The sequence below is a fragment of the Dipteris shenzhenensis genome, chromosome 23 (genome assembly GCF_047967505.1).
Source record: "Dipteris shenzhenensis isolate YYH24624 ecotype China chromosome 23, Dip_SZ_1.0, whole genome shotgun sequence".
Classification (NCBI taxonomy): Eukaryota; Viridiplantae; Streptophyta; class Polypodiopsida; order Gleicheniales; family Dipteridaceae; genus Dipteris; species Dipteris shenzhenensis.
The window spans coordinates 30,475,332-30,489,964 of NC_141618.1; positions in this window are offsets into that span (position 1 = coordinate 30,475,332).

The window sequence follows — 14,633 nt, forward strand, 5'->3', positions numbered from 1 at the left end:
TCTGGATTGAAAAATTCCATTCACAAGGACATGAAAAAAGTCAGCACAGCTATGCACATTTCAATGACGCTCATGAAGCTGCAATCGACATCCATTGAGGACGGCATGACCAATTCTTATAGTGATAGTGATGGCTATAAATCAAGTCATCGTGACAAGAAATCTTCGAAGAAGTGAAGCACTTCCAACTCGGGGGGTTCACCTCCCAAACTTTTAGTGTACCACATGCATTCAAAAGGAGGGTATTTTCATTCCACTTTTGGAAAAAATTTTAATAGGTTTACAATAACGGGAGGGGATTTTTAATTCAACTTTAGGTAGAAATTCGTAAGTTCATAAGTAAAGAGGGGTTGTTTTATTGGGGGAGGAATTTTAACTTAGGAGTTTTTTAAATACCCCTTGAATGCACGTGATACCTAGGATTTCTTAATGGTGCGCCCCTCACGTATTGTTGAGTACACACACACATTGCAATAGATTGAGTATTGCCTACCGTATGTCTCTCTCATGAAGTTTCTTCTATGGTTTGATCCCCCTTGATCTTTTGCTAATTCAAAGTTGCACTAGGAGAGCACGATCCACACTTTTGCATGGTATCAGAGCTTAGATCTAGTCTCCTAGATTAGTTGTAGGCTTGCCTGAGGAGCACACGTTTTCTCCTAGGTTAGTTTTAATTTTTAGATTGAGAGAATTCCGTCCATAAGAATTTGAGACATTTCCATTCTTGTGAGAGCTAGATCAATTTACTTGAGTGTGTAAGAGAGAAAGAGTTTCCACAACTCTATCTACGGCCAGCTGAGGCCTCGGGGGATTCACAGGGGGAAACTTATGATATCACGTGAGTGTACAATAGTGGGGTTTTTTGAAATGAGGCATAAGCTTATACATTAAGGGTGGGGGACCTTTTATTTTTTCCCAAGATTGAATTTAAGTTAGGGGGACCATGCCATATTTAAGAGGGGGGGACAAAGTATAGGCTACCTTGGGTAACTAGTCCGAACAAGTTTGGTTTTGTGTATGGTTTTAAATAATAATAGGGAAAATAATCTAAATTTGCTTATTGTGTAATCTAAATGCTTGAGAAAGACTGTAGATTTAAGGAAAGGGGGGGACATCATAGAATTTTGGTGTTCTTTTATAAGCTTAAATAGGGGTGTTTTATCATCCTACATGGATCTCAAATAGGGAGTTTTCTTGAAGTTCATGCATGCAAGTGACATCCCCCTTTAATGAAGAGTGAATCCCTTGGGGTTGAGGCAACGATTCTTCTACCTCGACTCTCCACAGCCACTCGCAGAGCCACCAGAAGTTGCTCCACCAACTAAAGGATCATCGTGTGGCTCCTGCAGATGGGCGTCTTGCAGATTAGTCTTAGCTCCTATGCATTCCATTGTATATCAGCAGCCGCTGCACCTAATTGCAGACCTTTAGTTAGTTTTGGCTATCTAGCCGACAGCCTCACAACAAGCAACCAATGCCATAATTCCAAGGCTCACTGCTTCACAGGGCTAGCAAGCCCATTGTGACTCCTCGGCTCCTTCACGGGTTGACACGAGCGGCAGTAGCAACATCAACAAACGGTTACAACTCGCCTCCATCTCGACACGCGACCTACGAGCAAATGCCCATGCAATGTACAACAGCTATTGTAAGCACAAAAGCTTCAATGTAGAAGAGACCAAAAGCCCGACTTTGACATGCTACTTCTCTACCACATGATTGCCTATGCTTTGTTGCATAGTGCAAGCCATCATGGAAAACTGGCTCCAAACGAAAGTTCCATTGTTGACCAGTAGCTAACCCAAATTAGCTGCAACTTCTATTGATAGCCCATACTCTAGTAGTTTTAGCACCTATTGACGGTTCCTTACAACGAATACTCCATGCAACTGCCTCATACGGTGCCTTAACAACAACAAACCCAATGAGCAAGCCTACCCAACTTCAACTTCTTCACTGTACGCTCCAACGAGGAGCTCTCCCGATAGAAGCACCAACAACCGACGCCACTTCTTCATCTCCCTGCATCATATTCTTCTCGAAGGTCTAAGACCTTAGAAGAAAGGCCATGTGGTAGGATAGGGCTTCACTGTGGTTAGTTCAATTAACCTTGGTTAGCCAAGGTCAGTGGTTGGTTAGCATTGGTCAGTGGTCAGATTTAACCATGGTTCAATTAACCATGTGTTAGGAGGGATGGTTAATATTCTACCACATGGCATCCTTATCCCTAAGTGCCATGTCATTGGCCACATGGCGATGACATGTCATCAATGCCTCCTGGGCACAATTGCCTCTTCATAGGCACACTTTGTACTCTGCATGTGACACACAGTGTGTAGTCATCATGCCATGTCACCATGTGCCTTCTAAGCATAGTGCCACATAGGCACACTATATGTGACCTCACAGTGCCACCTCACCACAAGCCACCCCATCAATTGCCCCTCTTCTTCACAAAAACTTCGACAAGCCGTAACTTCTAATCCAGGAAGAATTTGCACACACTCTAAAAGGGAAAAGTGATCTCCCATTACATTTCAACCTGTGTGCAGGGAATGCAGGGTTGGGCATGCTTACATGGACTGACCACCAAGAACAAAGCCTCAACCAACCACAAAAGTAAAACCTGATGTACCCCTGGGGATGATAAGTGTGGAAAATGATAGTGTGGCAACACAGAGTATGATATCACAACTAGTCTTGATCATAGTTCAAGATAGCAGAAAGAACCAACATGGCAAAAACTCCTTTCCACTCACAAAGCAAAGAGCCCTCTAGCAAAACAATCCATGCCAATCCCACAATAACTCAGTGAGACCATGCCCATCACATCTATAGAAAGTGCCACCCAAGAAGCCAAGGAAGCAAACCCCAATGCTAAAAGTGATAAGGTTTGTTATTAGGCATTGAAGCAATGGATACAATAGGAGCACAAGGACTTTGAGATTGGCAGGATCATAGTTGTAGAGGTCAGAGTACCTACATCACCCAACATTGACACAATTATTGATCCCAACAACTTCCAAAGGGTCATGGAGCAACATGCAGGGATTATGTTAACGTAATATCATAAACGTGAACATGTTATTAAGGTTGCACACTTACATTGTAAACTCACATCAATAACATGTGTATTATCATAACCGAGAGATTAACTAGTAAACCGACTACTTAATTATCCCTCTTTGAAAATGGATTATCCCACCGAGGCCCGTCGGGAAAATGGATTATCCTGCTGGGCCTCGATAGGATAATCCATTTTCCCGGTGGGGGCAATTTAGTCCTGATGGGCCTTGCCACAAGATGGCTCAATCTCAGCGAGCTTTCTAAATACATAATATAGTCCCTAGATTTGGAGAAGCGTGTAGAGACACCTCCTTGGGCAGCACACCCTTGCTAAGGCTTGGTTGTTCAATATTCAAAAAACTAATCTTTGAAATGATTTGTTGATGGGGCCATTTGTCCTACTCTTGGGTTGTGTTGTTCCTTGATACCAACTTTTCTTTAGAGTGTTGATGAGACCTAGCTTGTTACGTAGATTCGGCTATTTGCCCTTTATTGGGAAAGGGTAGTCCATGATATGGATCATTGCAAGGACTTCGACACTCAATTTGTTAATTGTAGAGTTTGTTAGATATCAATGCTCCACTCTTGTGTAACTACGCGGGAACCAGCTAACTCTACTTGTAAGCCCCCCATATGAGGAGAAGGCATTTGAGTAGCTCGGTTATCTGGTAGGTCCTGGTTTGGACACCATATGGGGGCCATTGTGGCGTGATGGCTGGACAGCTTTAGATAGAGTTGGCACACTGCCAACTAGGCTACATGCAAGTGTGGGAAGGCATCCCATGACTAACCACACTGAGGGTAGATGGAGCATTTCTCGGGGCAGCCCACTCTCGGGTTGTGGGGCCCGTTTGGAGCCCTAGATGATCTCGGATGGCTCTAGGCCAAATGGAAACCATAGGTTAGTTGCTCTATTCTATGCCACAGTTCTAACGTGTGGTCGGTGGCCTATTTTGGGACCGATTTTGGGCCGACTAGGTCAGTCTCCCAATCGGGTCTAACCGACTACAACTGGTGGCTATATAAGAGCAAGCCCATGAAGCCCATCATCATCACTGGCTATAGTAACCCTGATTCCTTAGCATCCATCCTCCATCCTCGATTGTTTCCAACATGCCATCGAAGTTTCTCGAAGGCGACCCATCGCAGCACTGTGGGCCCAATTTACGCGAGTTAGATAAAGTGCATGCAATATGTAGTAAACAAAATAGAACAATACATTAAATGACTTACCACGATTGCCTCGAATGCCTATCATCCACCTACATCAAAGTGTGAAGTACCTATGGAGTCCAGAGGGGGGAAAGAGAGAGAAAAGGAGGAAAAGAGAGAAGGAAAGGAGATTGAAAGAGGGAAAGGAGGGGGGGAAAGAGAGAAGGAAAAGAGGAGATTGAAAGAGGGAAAAGAGGGAGGGAAAGAGAGAGGAAAGGAGGAAAAGAGGAGAAGGAGCATAAGAGAAGGAGACATATGCTTATGCTTATGCATAAGAGGAAGAAGAGGAAAATGAAACAAAGCATATGCTTATGCTTATGCATGAGCATATAAGCATAAAAGAAAAAGAGAGAAAAATAGATTGAAAGAGGAGAAGGAGAAGGACACATATGCTCATGCTTATGCATAAAAAAGAGAGAAAGCTTAAGCATAAAAAGAAAGAGAGAGAAAGAGATTGAAAGAGGGGAAAGAGGGGGGAAAAAGGGGGGGAAAGAGAGAGGGAAAGTGAAAAAGAGATTGAAAGAGGGAGACATATTCTCATGCCTCGCTCATGCATAAGCATAAGCATAAGCATAAGAGAAGAAGACATATGCTCATGCTTATGCTTATGCATGAGCATAAGAAAAGGAGACATATGCTTATGCTTATGCATGAGCATGAAAGAGGGGACAAAGGGGGGAAAAGAGGAAGGAAAAGAGATTTAAAGAGGAGAAAGAGGAAAAGAGGAGAAGGAGAAGGAGAAGGAGAAGGAGAAGGAGAAGGAGAAGGAGAAGGAGAAGGAGACATATGCTCATGCTTATGCATGAGCATATATAAGCATAAAAGAAAAAGAGAGAAAGCTTAAGCATAAAAGAGAAAGAGAGAAAAAGAGATTGAAAGGCATATGCTCATGCTTATGCATGAGCAAGAGAGAAGGAGACATATGCTTATGCTTATGCTTATGCATAAGAGGAGACATATGCTCATGCATAAGCATAAGCATAAGAGAATGAGACATATGATCATGCTTATGCTTATGCACGAGCATAAGAGAATGAGACATATGCTCATGCTTATGCTTATGCTTGTGCATGAGCGTAAGAGCATGAGCATGCAAGAGGGGAAAGAGGGGGGAAAAGAGGGAGGAAAAGAGGAAAAGAGATTCAAAGAGGGGAAAGAGGAAAAGAGGAGAAGGAGAAGGAACATGAGCATATGTCTCCTTCTCCTCTTTTCCTCTTTCCCCTCCTTATGCATGAGCATATGTCTCCTTCTCTTATGCTTATGCTTATAAGCATTGCTATAAGCATAAGCATAAGAGAAGGAGACATATGCTCATGCTTATGCTTATGCATGAGCATAAGAGAAGGAGACACATGCTCATGCTTATGCTTATGCTTATGCTTGTGCATGAGCATGAAAGAGGGGAAAGAGGGGAAAGAGGGGGCCAAAGAGGGAGGAAAAGAGGAAGAAGAGGGAAAGGAAAAGAGATTGAAAGAGGGAAAAGAGGGGAAAGAGGGGAAAGAGGGGGGCAAAGAGAGAAGAAGAGGGAAAGGTAAAGAGATTGGAAGAGGGGAAAGAGGGGGGGTAAGAGAGAAGAAGAGGGAAAGGAAAAGAGATTGGAAGAGGGGAAAAGAGATTGAAAGATTGAAGGAGAAGGAGAAGGAAAGGAGGGAAAAAGAGATTGAAAGAGGGGAAAAAAAGAAGAGGGAAAAAGAGATTGAAAGAGGAAAAAAAGAAGATAAGGAAAGGAGGGAAAAAGAGATTGAAAGAGGGAGAAAAAGAAGAGGGGAAAAGAGATTGAAAGAGGGGAAAAGAAGAGGGAAAAAGAAGAGAAGGAAGAGGAGAAAAGAGGGAAAGAAGAGGAAAGAGAGGGGAAAAGAGGGGAAGAGAGGTTTCCTAGGCCCATCACTGTAGCTAGCGCTTAAGGCGCTAGCTGCAAGCCAATGCAAATAACAAAAATAACAAAAGGAAAAAAGAGGAAGCACTTTCTTACTTGGAATAGTCCCGCTCGGTGTTTTGTGGATTGGCCCTACAAAAGAGACGAAACATACCATTTTTCAAATAACTAGTTAGAGCAAGGAGGAGTTTAAAGAAGCAACTTCTCAAAGGGATTGGATTGAGGAGACAAGGAGAAAGAGAAGGAAGAGAAATACAAAAAAGACTAGAAGAGGTGAGTCTTCTTTCTTTCACAAAATCTCGTTTTTTGTCTTCAATCCTTGAAAATCAAGCATGAAAACTAGCACATAGCCTTAGCAATACAAGGAGAAACATGCTTCAACACTCACAAAATGAAATCTCACAAAAAACGAACCTACATTGTTCAAAGAGACTCATCTTCTTGAAAAACTTCTTTTCACACAAGCAAAGAGGGAGAAGGGTGGAGAGGGAGCACAAGTGTTACGAGAGGGGTGAGTAGTGGTGAGGAGTAGAGAATAGAGTGGAGGAAAGCGAGGTCATCAAATATAGGTGGGAGGAGAGATTGCTTTTCTCACAATAGAGATTGCTAAAGAAAGTGCCGTGTCGCGAGGTTTCAGGTTTTAGCCCACAGCATCGCTATATAGCGACACTTTTATTTAAAAGCATCGCTATATAGTGACGGAACAGAGCAAATCATCGCTATATAGCGACACTTTTATTTAAAAGCATCACTATATAGCGACAGAACAGAGCAAATCATCGCTATATAGCAACGAAATAGGTCAAAATGTCGCTATATAGCGATGCTTCAGGACACTTTTTGTTTAAAGTTAAAAAAGACGCTCATAGATGCTATTTTATAACTGTTAATATATTTCCTTGCAACTTATGTTGTGATTTTATAAGTGCAGATGGAAGGGACGAGTGGAAGCTCGTTCGATGATGCGCCAATGCCCAGCAGCACAAAGTGGCTTACGGAGAGGTTATATTGTCATTGCACTCGTCTTGAGACTTCAACTGCAAAGAAGTCTTGATGTGGACGATCCATGACTTCCCAGGCTATGGCGAGTATTCAGGTAAGCATTGCATTTTTTAATTATGAATAGGCAAAGGATGTGGCACCCTAAACCCACCTTCCACTCTTAATTGCATCTATTGTTTAGGTCTCACTACATCGGGTTACCATGCATATCCTGTTTGTAGTCCTTCGCTAGTTGCCTCGCCGGCAAACGCATTGAATAAGGTCATCTATGAGAATCACCATCGATTTCTCCCACCTGATCATCCTAGATATGTTGCCCCTTGGAATGAAGTCCTCCCACAATCACTCACCGCGGGTGATTGGATGAGAATTTGGGACGGTTCCACGACTCCTCCACCACTTGGCATGAGCCGGTAAGGGTTTGTAACTATTGGATGGAAGTAAAGATTGGCTATATTGGCTGAAAGTAAAGATTGCACGCTAACAATTTATTTTGTTTAGATACTCCATCTTTTATCGTTTACCATATTGGTCCCACCTCAAGTTCAATCACCTGCTTGATCCCATGCATATCTTCAAGAATGTGGCATCTACCATTTGAGAGCATTTGAATGGGACACGAGATTCGGCAGGCATAAGGGAGGATCTACGTACCACAGGGAGGATGCGTGAAGCTTGGACCAAATGGGTGTGTTTTTTTACCTCGTAGACCGTGGATGTTATCAAAGCTAGAGATGGCGACGGTGAAGCGCGCTATTACTACAATTCGTACTCCCACTGGATGCATGAGGTGTTTGAAGGGAGCCTTTACAAAGAGCAAGAAAAGAGGTGTAGAGCAATTATATGGCTTGAAATCTCATGATTGGCACAAGATGCTCCAAGTAAGTATTTTATATGCATAATATCTTTTTCCTTTCAAATTTGTGAGTGAATAGCTATAAGTAACTAATCAACCACCTCCTCGCGGGTTCAGTTCATACTACCTACTAGCATTTCACGTAGTGCATCGAAGGACATGAAAGATTGTATTTAGAAGATGGGCGAGCTTGTGAGGTATGTGAGCTCAAAGGAAATAGATCCCACCATGCTTGAGAATGCTCGAGTTATGTCAGTGGAGGCGGTTTGTTTAGTGGAGGAGACATTTCCACGTTCTATTCTCACAAGCCAACTACATCTCATAGTACATTTGGTGGATGAGATTTCTATATGCGGTACTATACATGCACGATGGTTGTTCTTGCTCGAGCGCTTCATGAAGACCTTCAAGGGATTCATGAGACAAAATGCAAGACCCGAAGGTAGCATGGTTGAGGGTTGGTTGGTACAAGAGTCACTTGTATATATTTCTGAGTTTCTTGTTGATGTGGATAGCTCTCTCCCACGACTATGGAGAGATGATGAAGACCTAAGGATGACCTCTATTGTGCCTCAAGGAAAAGGACGCAACAAAGTAATAGACACGGAGTTGCATAATAGTATCAACCTCTTTTGCGTGCTTAATAGTGATGTGATGAAAAGATGGGTGACAAGATACAAGGATGCAAAGGCAAGAAGACAAGAAGAAAGGGCCCTCTTTCGTACACACCACGGATCTCGTGTGCCATACCCTCAGCATCTAAGAGCACTTCCAAAGGATATTCATGTGGATTGGCTACTTGATGAAATGGAGAAAGCAGAGAAAGACGAGGGGATGCATATCACAATGGAAGAATGGGAGTATGCTAGGGGATGCATGAGCAAGGTTGGTATATAGAATGTTATGCATAAGTTAGGAGCTTTTTATAATTTAGATTGCTTATTTAATTGATTTTTTGTTGGTGTAGTGCACTATGTTCAATGCTATATGGTGTGAGGGCAAGCATTTTCGAACACAACGGATTGATGATAAGAGAAACACACAAGATTGCGGCATCATTGCTAGATTTGAGGGAGCCAATGGAGCCATGGATGATTATTGTGGCATAATCCAAGATATCATTATGCTTGACTTTCGACGCTTCTTTGTGTATGTTTTGGATGTAAAGTGGTTTAAGGACGTGGTGGAAAGAGGCCCTAATGCAACAATCAAACGCCATGCAAGTGGCTTTGTAACTATTGACTCCACAAAGTTTTGGCAAAGTAGGAAGGACACACTAGTACTACCGCAAGAATGTGAATAGGTACTATGCACACATATAAAAATACTCGCTTTTAAATATTTGATGCAAGAAAAGTAACATGATTGTATTTGTGTTTGAATTAGGTTGTCTATCAACCAATGGTGGATAATAATAGATGGTGGCATGTCATACCTATTATGCCACGTTCCAAAGTGATGTATAGTACATTCACTAATATGGAGCGTATGGAGGATGATCATGGCCATGGACGTGATGATGACCATGATACAAGAGAGGAGGATGATCATGAGATAAGAGATATAGATATTGAGGCCATTACCCCTGAGGACGAGCCTACCATTGGAGATGCTGATTTCGATGAGCACATGAGTGGCACAAGTAGTAGTGGGTTGAATGTATTTGTAGATCTAAACACTTGTTTGGATTTTGAAGTAGATAGTTTGACAAGGGTTGATCTCATTGAGGATGAGATTGAACCGTAGCCCCACAATTGATATTGGCAAAACTATTTTACATATTATCTCATTCTCCTCATCTCACTTAATTCTTGTATATGTGGGCTTGCAAAAAATTGTGCTTTGGTAATCATGGGCAATGTTTGGAAAGCAATGATGTACACCAAAATCTCACTTTCTGTATTCTCTGGAGCGCGTCTATTTACACGTCTAAATGCGCGTCTGATTCTCAGTGTAAACGCGCAAATAAACGCGCAAATACACGCGCAAATAGACGCGCTAATAAACGGGATGTTAGATGGGCCCGTATTTTCTCAGGTCAGACGCGCAAATAGACGCGGTGATTCGCGTGCAAATAGAGGAGCTTTTAGACGCGCATTTAGATGTGCCCGTAAATTCTCTTCTAAAGCAACGCCTATAGACGCGCCCGCTATTTTGCGCATCTACCAAGCGCGTCTATAGTTGCTTTGTGACAACTCATCAGATAGGGGGCCTCCTCCCGAGAGTTTGGAGTGTGTTCTTGTCCTTGCATGGTAGGCAAGGGGTTCATCATCAATGCTGTATTGTCATGCGCCACTTGCAGATGTATGGAGAAGTGCCACTAGAAGAAGATATTGGTCAACATGCTAGTGCATCATCGATAAACTAATGATATTTCAATGATTCATGGATATTTATATTGTTTGTCTTGGTTGCACACACTAGCATTGCATCATTATACACGATGAGGATATGGGCTCGGGGCCTGCATCAGGCCCAAAAGAAGGAAGGAATAGCCCTTGGCTATGGTGGCCTACTTAGCACAATAAATGGGCAGGCATAAGGCCTGCAATTGGTGCAAGAAGGGGCAAAGGTAGCAACCCAAAAGGGCCTGTCAAAGGCCCTTTCATAGGGCAAGTTGGACCAGCCAACCTAGTCGATTTTTGATAGACCAGGTCGACTAGGGCAGCGAGGGAGAACATGCACCACCACCACAATTCGAGCAAGATGATCTTGAGGATGATCCTCTAGAGGAGGACGAGGGTCTAGTGGACATGATGGATTTTATTTTGTAGGCATCATGGAGATGGGGGTGAGATGTTTGAGCATGAGACCGTGATGCAAGATTTGGCATCAACACACTTGTATGATGGTGCGAGGATGACAAAACTACGAGCTTGCCTCTCCATCTTGAATTTGCAAGAAAAGTATGGATGGTGTGACACAAGTGTCTCAGCCTTGATGAGGTTTGGAGCCTTGATCTTAGTATCTCGTTCCTAATTATTTTAATTAATTATTATCTCATTCACAAGGTTTCTTGGATATGCAAATTGTAATAGGTTGCTCCAAAAGATGTTGCCTGTCCCAAATACCATGCCCAATTCTAGAGACAAAGTGGAAAAGATGTTGATGACGGTTGGGATGGATTGTGACACCATCCATGCTTGCCCTAGTGATTGTATTTTGTTTCGCCATGAGTATGGTGATTTGGTTAATTGCCTGGAGTGTGGAGCACAATGCTACAGATAGGACTTGCTAGGGGGGATAATCCTAGTGAAGGTCTTGAGATATTTTCCCATCATCCCCAGAGTACAGCACATGTTCACATGCAAGTCCAGTGCACAACTTATGACGTGGCATGCTACACATTGATCCACTGCCGATGACACTTTGAGGATCCCTATAGATTTTGCTGCTTGGAAGCACATAGACAACAACTCGCTTGCCCTACTTATGCCATCGGGGAAGTACAAGGCAAAAAATATGGACGTGTTCATGGCACCCTTGATCGAGGAGTTGCAGACCCTATGGAGGGACATACGTTTCTTTGATATTTCTAGAGCCCCAAGGTGGGCTATAGACATGTGCATCTAGGGAATTTTGATGTGGACCATGCATGACTATCTAGGATATGGGGAGTGCATAGGTACATGCTTTTGCATGCCTGTTGATATCTTTATTCTTTATTGTGGTGTGATCTATGCATGTCTAATGACCTATTTGTGCATGCATATATGTAGGACTTAAAACACAAGGGTACCATGTTGGTCTTATTTGTGGCCCTAGTTTGAATGTGTGACACTCCAAATGTATGAGGAAGATGGTTTATGAAGGTTATGCTCAATATCTTTCGCTTGATCATCCTACACATGAAGGTCAACTTGATTCACCACCGGTCCATAGGAAGGCAAGTGACTACATTTGGGATTGGGGAGCTAATAGTGAGGAGCCTCCTCTAAGTATGGACCGGCTTTCTATCTTTCACGAGCTTCCATATTGAGGCAAGTTACAAATCAATCACCTCTTGGATCACATGCATATCTTCAAGTATGTGGGGGCTTCTATTTGGGCACACTTGGTTAGTGACAAAGACACAAAGAGAGTGCCATAATACTTGCATGAGATGGGTAGGATGCCTCACTTATGGCCCCAACACAACAACACAAAGCAACTATAGACGCGCTTGGTAGACGCGCAAAATAGCGGGCGCATCTATAGGCATTGTTTTAGTAGAGAAATTACGGGCGCATCTATAGGCGCGGCTAAACGCTCATCTATTTGTGCGTAAATCACCGCGTCTATTTACGCGTTTGACCTGGGAAAATACGGGCCCGTTTAACATCCCGTTTATTAGCGCGTCTATTTGCGCGTGTATTTGCGCGTTTATTTGCGCGTTTACACTGGGAATCAGACGCGCATTTAGACACATAAATAGACACGCTCCAGAGAATACAGAAAGTGAGATTTTGGTGTACATCATTGCTTTCCAAACATTGTCCATGATTACCAAAGCACATAATTTTTTGCAAGCCCACATATACAAGAATTAAGTGAAATGAGGAGAATGAGACAATATGTAAAATAGTTTTGCCAATATCAATTGTGGGGCTACAGTTCAATCTCATCCTCAATGAGATCAACCCTTGCCAAACTATCTACTTCAAAATCCAAACAAGTGTTTAGATCTACAAATACATTCAATCCACTACTACTTGCGCCACTCATGTGCTCATCGAAATCAACATCTCCAATGGTAGGCTCGTCCTCACGGGTAATGCCGGACTCAATATCTATATCTCCTATCTCATGATCATCCTCCTCTCTTGTAGCACGGTCATCATCACATCCATGGCCATGATCATCCTCCATACGCTCCATATTAGTAAATGTACTATACATCACTTTGGAATGTGGCATAATAGGTATGACATGCCACCATCTATTATTATCCACCATTGGTTGATAGATAACCTAATTCAAACACAAATACAATCATGTTACTTTTCTTGCATCAAATATTTAAAAGCGAGTATTTTTATGTGTGTGCACAGTACCTGTTCACATTGTTGCGGTAGTACTAGTGTGTCCTTCCTACTTTGCCAAAACTTTGTGGAGTCAATAGTTACAAAGCCACTTGCATGGCGTTTGATTGTTGCATTAGGGCCTCTTTCCACCATGTCCTTAAACCACTTTACATCCAAAACATACACAAAGAAGCGTCGAAAGTCAAGCATAATGATATTTTGGATTATGCCACAATAATCATCCATGGCTCCATTGGCTCCCTCAAAGCTAGCAATGATGCCGCAATCTTGTGTGTTTCTCTTGTCATCAATCCGTTGTGTTCGAAAATGCTTGCCCTTACACCATATAGCATTGAACATAGAGCACTACACCAAGAAAAAATCAATTAAATAAGCAATCTAAATTATAAAAAGCTCCTAACTTATGCATAACATTCTATATACCGACCTTGCTCATGCATCCCTTAGCATACTCCCATTCTTCCATTGTGATATGCATCCCCTCGTCTTTCTCTACTTTCTCCATTTCATCAAGTAGCCAATCCACATGAATATCATTTGGAAGTGCTCTTAGATGTTGAGGGTATGGCACACGAGATCCGTGGTGTGTACGAAAGAGGGCCCTTTCTTCTTGTCTTCTTGCCTTTGCATCCTCGTATCTTGTCACCCATCTTTTCATCACATCACTATTAAGCACGCAAAAGAGGTTGATACTATTATGCAACTCCGTGTCTATTACTTTGTTGCGTCCTTTTCCTTGAGGCACAATAGAGGTCATCCTTAGGTCTTCATCATCTCTCCATAGTCGTGGGAGAGAGCTATCCACATCAACAAGAAACTCAGAAATATATACAAGTGACTCTTGTACCAACCAACCCTCGGCCATGCTACCTTCGGGTCTTGCATTTTGTCTCACGAAGCCCTTCAACGTCTTCATGAAGCGCTCGAGGAAGAACAACCATCGTGCATGTATAGTACCGCATATAGCAATCTCATCCACCAAATGTACTATGAGATGTAGTTGGCTTGTGAGAATAGAACGTGGAAATGTCTCCTCCACTAAACAAACCGCCTCCACTGACATAACTCGAGCATTCTCAAGCGTGGTGGGATCTATTTCCTTTGAGCTCACATACCTCACAAGCTCGCCCATCTTCTAAATACCATCTTTCATGTCCTTTGATGCACTACGTGAAATGCTAGTAGGTAGTATGAACTGAACCCGCGAGGAGGTGGTTGATTAGTTGCTTATAGCTATTCACTCACAAATTTGAAAGGAAAAATATATTATGCATATAAAATACTTACTTGGAGCATCTTGTGCCAATCATGAGATTTTAAGCCATATAATTGCTCTACACCTCTTTTCTTGTTCTTTGTAAAGGCTCCCTTCAAACACCTCATGCATCCAGTGGGAGTACGAATTGTAGTAATAGCGCGCTTCACCGTCGCCATCTCTAGCTTTGATAACATCCACGGTGCACGAGGTAAAAAAACACGCCCATTTGGTCTCTCTTGAGGCGAAGCTTCACGCATCCTCCCTGTGGTACGTAGATCCTCCCTTATGCCTATTGAATCTCGTGTCCCATTCAAATGCTCCCAAATGGTAGATGCCACA